The sequence below is a fragment of the Drosophila ananassae genome, chromosome 3R, assembly GCF_017639315.1.
Source record: "Drosophila ananassae strain 14024-0371.13 chromosome 3R, ASM1763931v2, whole genome shotgun sequence".
NCBI lineage: Eukaryota > Metazoa > Arthropoda > Insecta > Diptera > Drosophilidae > Drosophila > Drosophila ananassae.
The window spans coordinates 18,129,387-18,138,714 of record NC_057930.1 but is presented as its reverse complement, the minus strand read 5'-3'; positions in this window follow the sequence as shown (position 1 = coordinate 18,138,714).

The following is a 9,328-nucleotide window of genomic DNA, read 5'->3' as shown; positions in this document are numbered from 1 at the left end:
AACTAAAGTTGAAATGATATTTTAATTTATATTTAAATAATCTTATGGAAAAAAGCTTAAGCTCTGAAGGTTAAATATAAAAATTATTTTTTTTTTGTTCTAAATATTTAAAGAGTCCTTTTCTAGGAAAGCACATGTGCTCCACTGTTTCAAACAGTTTGAGCTTGGAAACTCCCCTCCCAGAACGCCCTTTCTTAGCACTAGACGGCATTTGATTGTTTGTTGAATGTCTGAGTGTGTGGGTATACAGAATGTGCCTATATGTATGGGTGTGACTGTCATTTATGCAAAATAGCTGGCATGCCAAGGAAGCAGGGTCGCCTCCTGCAAGTCCTGCGACTCCTGCACCCCAGAAAGCCCCATAGCCCCACAGCTTATCTCTGCTGGCCTATTGATAAAGGCAGCGGAAGGGCTTAGACACCAAAAGGCAGCCGACGGAAGAGTCAACCCACAACAAAATTATTATGCCGGGGAAAAAACGAAAGTCTTCTGCTCGGAGCTGTCGGATTTGTGAGCCACAAACATTTCTATTAGAGATGCCGCCAATGAGCCCCAATAGATCCGATCGGTGGAGGAGTTTTGCGCGTGTTTATGTATCAATCAGAGGAGCGGATCCATTTGCATGATGCGGCACAAAACGAAGTAGCTGGAAATGGATCTGGCATCGGCATTGGAGCCTGAGATGGGGATGACGATAGAGATGGCTATGGCTATAGCGATGGAGATGGCGATGCACTGACTCAGCTCTGAGTTCTCTGCGATCATGAGAAAGACGAGATTAGCGCAACGAATTATGAAATTGAAATTACTCCAAAAAGTGTTTGGCGATCGATACGAATCCGAAGACCAAGAGTCAGCATTTTTCCCCAATACCAGCGAGTCATCGTGGATCAAATGCGTTTTGCCGACGCGTGATAGTTGTGTGTGTATATAGGTGTATATACTCCTGATCCCACCCCCTTCCAACTGCCGGCTGATGCCCCTTAAGATGCGCTAATCTGTAAAGGAGGCCTCCCGCCATCTAATCTCAGCCGGGCCAATTCAATCTAATTAATCAAAATTCACCAAACGAATAGTGTCAAATAGTTCGGGGGTCGCTTTGTAATTGCTACCAATTGAAACGGAAAACGGTATGAAATACCCGGACTGCCTCGCCCAAGTCGATTGTGTTGTGTCAACTGTGACACAGACGGTGACTGTCGCCTCCCGGTGACTGCAATCGATCATTTTTTGGGTAGCCCTGGCCTCCACTCACATCTTTGTGGGCCTCTGTCTCTGGTTAGCCGCCCCATTTGCCCGGCATTCCACGCCTGACATTTGCTCGGTTCGAGCCATTCGATTGTCAGCCAATTAAACGGTTGACCAAATTGGGTTAACAACTGGCCGATTGTGCTTGTTCGAGATATGGAGATCGAGCCACCGATCTGATATAACCCACACTTCGATACCCAAAATCATTCAATTATGGAAATTATGCTTTAATTTTTCCACAATTTCCAGAGAAAGATATTAATCATGGCGCAACTAAATGCCAAGTTTCGGCAACGGTTACAGGTATTATAAAGCCTCTGACAAATATTATAATAGAGGTTATAATAGAGTTTTAATTTGGGCCTACATTTTAGACTTTAAAACAATTGAAACACATTTTAATAAAAGTTTGCTCATCAGAATTCGAAACTCTTTTCTCACATAGATTATCTCGTTATTGCTACGCAAAGTATATTTTTGCATTTTTATTACCTGGTAATTAGTTTTTGAAAAAATACAACAAAAATGTATCCGATTCGAACGTTGACACCTTCCTTGACCATTTTCGTTGGCGTCACCTGTCCAACGCACGTTCGAAGCTGTCGCTGGTGCGTTAAAAATGATTAATTAAGGCATTTGAAAATCATTTGTCATTCTTAATTTATTAATTAATTAGAATTGCCCAACACGTACATTGACACCTGAGGCGGCCCGAAGCTCTCAGTGGGCGGGGGAGGGGTCGGAGAAGAGAAAACCGGTTCAAGGTGAACCAAATGCCCAAGCAGCTTGCCGAAAACAAGCACAAAATGCACTTTGGGGATGCGTTTGGAGCGCCAAGGAAACCGAAACATGCTGCATACTTCAAGGGTTTTTTTTTAAATGGCGACTACATAAATAAATATATAAAATTAGTTTTTACATTTCTTACAATTCTTACAAATATTTTAAATATATATGCTTAGCTTTTCTCATAAGTCCAATAATTAATATTTATAAGTATTTTTAATTCATTATACTGTTGTTAAGGTTTGCTTGGCGCCTTTCTGGTCACACAGGGAGCTATCCAAGTTTTGAACCGTTTGCTTAGAGATGACATTTATTTTAGAGATGGTATTTTTTATTATCGGAACTCAGCGCCACCTATGAGAGAGTAGACGCTTTACTGTCCCGTTAGTTCAAAAACCTAACAATAGGTTGTTAAATAATATAACTTTATAAAATAGTCAAAAAATTAATATTTTTTTATAAATTGAAAACGTAAAATATGGCTCACTTGGTTCTGCTTTGCACCCATTTGCACACAATGTTTTAGGTCCATTATTTTGGATATATATATATATTTTTTAGGGATATAGGTCTAAAAGTTATAAAACATTTATATGTTAACTCCATATTTTATTGTAGCAAAAATATAGACAGGCTAGTTTAAGTCCCGTATATCTAGAGTTTTACACATTCTTGGATATCAAAGAAGCCACCCCAAGACATTCAGTCACGTTCTCCGATAGCCGGCGATAAATAAACTAAATTGTGTTTTCATTATGCACAATCACAGTAGTTCCATTGTATGATGTTTTGATTCGCTTCGATTTACGATCTGACCGCACAATGGATCCCCGATAGCCATAAGGAAGTGGAAGTCTGACAGCTGCTGAATCTTCGCATGAGTTTGTCCATATGCAGGGTTTTTTTGTAACCGAATAATAAACGTGACCAACCATACAGCGATAAAGTGTCAAGTTGAAGGCCTCTTCAACGCCGGCATCCACGGTGCGTATACGTAATCCAAGCTACCCATCGATCTTACTCCCCCACTCTTCAATGGGTCTTAGATCCGTATTTCCTGGGTTTCACAATATAATTAAGGTATTAACGATAAGCATTTGAGCGTTTAGTTTGGCTTGCACAGCATGTACCAACTATTATTACTCAATAATAATATTTTCCGAAGCCATTCAAATGTTTACGACTTAATGAGTAGATTCAATCGCCTTAAAGAACTGTCAAATCATGCAAATAAATGGCCCCCTAACATCTCACACCCCCGCCAGTGGTCTTTATGTTGTCGTGAGGCTTTAAACAATGCGACCCTAAGTAAATAAACATTGGAAATCAATAAAAATTTCGGATTTTTTAATAAAATGCAGAGAGTGCCAAGAATATCTAAGAGTTATAAAAAGAGGTGGAATAAAAAATGGTGATAAATTAATAAATTATACATTGGAAAGGTTATTTCTATTGCTATTAAAAGAACTATTGCTTGAGAGGTTACTTTTATAGTTTTTTAAATGCAAACGTTTCTTAGATTAAAATAATCATTTTCCATTTAATTTCATTTCTAAAAACTCCATCTGATTAAAGATTTTTGATCTGTAGTAAATTGACGTATATGTGTCCCAATTTAAAAAAAGATTTTGGAATGTGTATACAAATGAATTTATGGTTAAATTTTGCTGATTATATAGACTTATATGGAAGAACAAGGCAATCGAACATCAAATTTGACAAATGGATGCAAATAAATAAGAATTTGACCAAAAATTCTCTCTAAACAACAGCTTAAACCACTCAAGAATCGGTTGGAAATTGACCAAGATATAGCCATCGCAGGGGGTCATATTGTGCTCCCCATGCACTTTCCGCATTTTGAAGGGGATAGCCCTGAAAATTTAACGAAAAATGTAAAAAATATTTTGTTTCTAGATTTTGATGCAGATTGATGGAGAATCGATCTACAAATCGTTTAAGGTATTCCGCTCAAGAATCGGCTGGAAATTGACCAAGATATAGCCATCGCAGAGGGTCATATTGTACTCCCCATGCACTTTCCGCATTTTGAAGGGGATAGCCCAGAAAATTTGGCGAAAAATGTAAAAAATATTTTGTTTCTAGATTTTGATGCGGATTGATGGAGAATCGATCTACAAATCGTTTAAGGTATTCCGCTCAAGAATCGGCTGGAAATTGACCAAGATATAGCCATCGCAAAGGGTCATATTGTACTCCCCATGCACTTTCCGCATTTTGAAGGGGATAGCCCAGAAAATTTGGCGAAAAATCTAAAAAATATTTTGTTTCTAGATTTTGATGCGGATTGATGGAGAATCGATCTACAAATCGTTTAAGGTATTCCGCTCAAGAATCGGCTGGAAATTGACCAAGATATAGCCATCGCAGAGGGTCATATTGTACTCCCCATGCACTTTCCGCATTTTGAAGGGGATAGCCCAGAAAATTTGGCGAAAAATGTAAAAAATATTTTGTTTCTAGATTTTGATGCGGATTGATGGAGAATCGATCTACAAATCGTTTAAGGTATTCCGCTCAAGAATCGGCTGGAAATTGACCAAGATATAGCCATCGCAGAAGGTCATATTGTACTCCCCATGCACTTTCCGCATTTTGAAGGGGATAGCCCAGAAAATTTGGCGAAAAATGTAAAAAATATTTTGTTATAGATTTTGATGCGGATTGATGGAGAATCGATCTACAAATCGTTTAAGGTATTCCGCTCAAGAATCGGATGGAAATTGGCCAAGATATAGCAATGGCGGTGGGCCATATTGTGCTCCCATCCGTTTTGTCAAAAGTTGTGAAGCGTCCCCTTTTAAACTTTTTTTTGGTCTTTGGACACTTTTACCTTTTTGTTTAAGGCATTGGCAAATAATACAAGTTCTTCGCCTTAAACTTTCTCCGTTGAAAAACACAAAGATCGAAGACACGTCTCCAATGCATCCGTTCATCTCCATCCCCAGGCACATATGTATATATCTATTTCCATATCCACCAGAAGGTGTCAGCTGCATTCGATCTGGAGCTCGACTTGTGGCGGTTACTTGTCGCTGCTGGGGCGTATGATTGATGTGATGATGACACCACTGCCACGTTGGTGCTGTGCACAGTTAGAGACAAAGGCGAAACCGTTATGAATCGTTAAAGGCCATCAATCATTAGGGGCTGCCATATCGATATCGATAGCTTTCTGCGTGTTGGCAGACGAATTGGTGCCAGGTCGGATGACTTCGATTGCCCAGAACTGATGGATAATAAAATTCTGATCTTTATGGATATGTATATCGCATCAAAAGGCGGTCATTTCCAATGGATTTATGTCAATTTCAAATATCGTGTTCCAGCCTGCGTTAGGGACCTGCTTTGAAGTTATGTCCCAGGTGGGCGTTTCCCGGCTCATCTCATTTTATTTTTATTTTACTTGTTTTATTAAAGCTTATTTTATAAGATCACGGGGATTTTTATAAGCAAGCTTTCAAAAGAAGAGCCATAAAGTTTTGATTATGTTTTTATGGATCATCTGATATGGGTATTTGTTGATTTATTGCAGAAATGTATATTTTAAGCATATTATATATTAATCAATTAATGATTTTTTAAATTTTTGGAAAGTTAATTCTTTATTATTAGTAGAGAAAAACACAAAAACTAATAAGTTTTGAATAGAAAAATTAAATATTTTGTAATCATCCTAAAAAACGTCGTTAAAATCCGTTCCTCATCACACCCTGGCTGCACCCAAACAATTAAAATTAAATCAATTGTTGGAGAAGCTCACGCAATGCAGTTTGACATTTGCCCAAAGATTTTGAGGAGATATACTGATGCAAACGCAATCAATCATTAGCATCTTTACAAAAGTTAATTCTCGTCTTTTCATGAGTCTTTTTTTCATGTCATGAAACAGCACCGCCCACGCTACTCCTTCATCGAGTGCTGCCATTATGTCTGGGATATATAGAAAATTGAATCGTTGTGCAGTGTGTGGCACGCATACAATTAACACAAATGAATGAATAATTAAAATGGAGAAAGACTTAAGCGACAAACTTTATGCCAGCGTCGAGTCGAATCGCATTGTGTCGAGGAATCGAGGGAGCAGCCAACTCTGCCAGCCAGCCAGTCAGTCAGTGAGTGAGTCAGTCAATCAGGCATAGTTCGGAGCTTCCCACCAGCCAAAATGTTAAATTACAAAAGAGCAGACATTGCATGTACTTTGCAGATTTGGTGAAGCTGCTGAAATGATGCCATCAGCGCCAACGAGACACAACAATAGACATTTTGTACAGTGAAGCCTAAACCTATCTTAATTAATAGAATTAAATTCTGATAGAAAATGTATCTTTTTAGTAGAAGGTAGTTAAATCCACCTTAAGAACAAATGATTTCTTAAATACTCATTTCTATTAAGAAAAAATTAATATCTTTCATATAATGTGAGGCAGAACTCACTGTATTTGTATCGGATGTGGGTTGCCTGGGCGAGCAATGAAGATGCCCAGATACACACTCCAAAGACAATTGTCTGCCAGAGTGTTTCTCAACTCCTGACCCCACCCCTTGCCCATTTTGGTCACCTATTTGGCCTCCCTCTCGCACAGCATACCTCTCCCTTTCTCCCTTCCATTCATTGAGCTTAATGGAGCGCATAATTAACTAATGTAGGTGAAACAGCCTCCAAGCCGCTCGGCGACGACCCGTGGCACAAATGAAGTGCGCAATTGTAACAGCTCTTGGCGGACCTCCTCGGAATTGGGCAACCCAAAAAGCGGGCCGAAATTGGGAAGAAACGCCTACTTTTGGCCGCCTTGGGTTTCACTCACTTGCCGCAATTAACAGTTTTTAATTATCCAAAATGCCGTTCGGTGGGTTACATTTAATATTGCCTTAAACACATTGGTTAATTGGATTATATAACACTCAATGAGTCTAGGAAAGACTAGGTCTAAAATATGTCAAGAGAGGATGAATTGTTTCCTACTATAATTTTTAAAATTTTTAATTAGTACGACTTGCAGTGTATTAAAGCCAAAACTGTATCTTAAAGGTACTGGAAACTTATTCGGTTCAATGATCCATTTCAGCTTGTACGATTACTTTGATAGAGCCCCCTCAACCTTCTTTCCCAGGGTGTTGGAAAACAAGAAATTCGCATTTAACCATTTAACAACTAAAGTATTTTTTTGCTGACCATTTACGGAGACCTAATGAATAACCGACTTGCTGACGGAGTACTGGCTGACTAGGACAGACTTTATGGCATGCTGTAGTCACTAAAGATGAAGAAACGTTGCGAAAGACATGGCCTGTCCCCCAATGAAAATGAGTTGAATAATTACGAAAAGCTGAGAGATAATAAAAATGCAATAATAGACTTGCAGTTCGGTGTCTACCCACTGACTAGAGCAAAATTCGAACTGAAAATATTTATGGCTCAGATGGTGTGTCATCAGGTGTCTTTGATATTTTTGCATAATTTTTCCAATTGGGTCACTATAATTATTTCCAAAATAACATCTAAATTATTCTAAAATCAACGTCATTTCACTTTATAATTATTCAAAATGGAATCTGGCGAGCATATGTAACTGGTATTAAATTATAAATCTCTATTGATTAATTGCTGACATGATAAATACGTTCCCTCTAAATGTGACACAAGTTGCGCGCCTCGAAACTATAGAGACGAATAAAATTAAAAATTAAAAATACAAAGTAATACCCACAATGGGAAGAACCACAATAACGACTACGGTAACCGCACCAACAAAAAGCACAACAAACAATTTGTAATTAACACGCGTGGGTCTCAGACTGAGACGCTCCACAAATCGAGGGAAACAAGCGATATAGAAATACTTGAACAATTTGATATTCAGCTTCGCCACATGGTCCAGTTGCCATAAAAGGTCGGCCGATCCACTGACAGCCTATGCCAAATAAACAGTTCTTATCGAAAAAGTATGTCACTTTTAATTCAAGCTCAATTTATCTTCTGTTGCTTAGGTATTAAAAATTAATTTAAAAATGACTTTTTCCTTTCCTAAAATAACTGAAACTATGCTCATAGTTTTATAGTTATGAAACGTACTGTGAAAGTATACAATATACAAATTTGCTATATAATCGCGCTTCTCCGCAAAAACTTGAACTTGTCCAAAATCGTTTGACTGACTGATTTATATGAATTTTATTTATAGAATTTGGCCAGAATCCAATAGAACTGGGCAGAACAAAAACATTTACATGCCATGTAAATTGGCTGTCCACTTCAGACATTTATTTAATTATTTATTTATAATTAAATTGTTTATTTAACCAGATATGTGGTCTTTGCCATTTCGGTTGGCCAGGAAGCCAATTAGTTTAGCTCTATAAGGCCTAAACTATTTGACGTTTCTCGTTGGTAGCATCTCCTAGCCATTCTGCATATACATGGCTTGAAGACTTTTATCGTTTGGCTCAATCTGCGTTTAGACCCGTAGGAAACATCCAAAATGTCAGCATTGCTAGTTAATTAAGTGATCACAAAAATGCTAAATACGATGACATAAATGATCTTGAAATACACGAAAAGGACAGGAAGGAAGTGCTTGGAATGTTTGGGAAGGCTTTGGTTTTAAATTCAACAGGTCTGAGGTCATCAAGACCCACCAAATTAATCTGGGAATTGTAGCCATTTCATAGTTTATTCAATTTAGGTTCACTCTTCTAGCCAACTTTTAATTTATATAATTTAGGCCCCTTGTAATCTGCAGTGAGTAATCTTGTCCGGAACGTCGACTTCTGTCCTGTCAGTCAGCCGGAGACAACGCAATATTTTTTAGCCTAGCTTGTTTGTGGCATTTTCTGTTTTTTTTTTTGGTGGCAGCCCGCTTTTGGGCTCCATTTAATCTTTTGGCTGCTACATGTAATAGCTCTTTAAAAGGTTCAGAGCCCAGGCTCGAGAGTACGACTCTTGAATTGGGTCAGTCAAGTGTTATGTATGCACCTAAGTATTTACTTATAAAGCATGTGAGCCGCTGTACTCTAGTCTAGGCGGCTTGACTCGACACGGCTGCCAGCTAACTTGGCTGGTGGTTACTGGCTGCTGGGGCATGCCACACACATCAGGCCCGGAGATGAACATTGATTAGACGGAGTCACAGGTTACGGGGGCTAATCGTGCGCCAAACGACGTTTACTGCTCGAAAACCAAATTTTTGGTAAATACTCTTGGGCTAAAACATCGCAGCATATGACTCAATTTGTGGCTTACAAAAATGGTTCCTTTATTAGAGCGTTG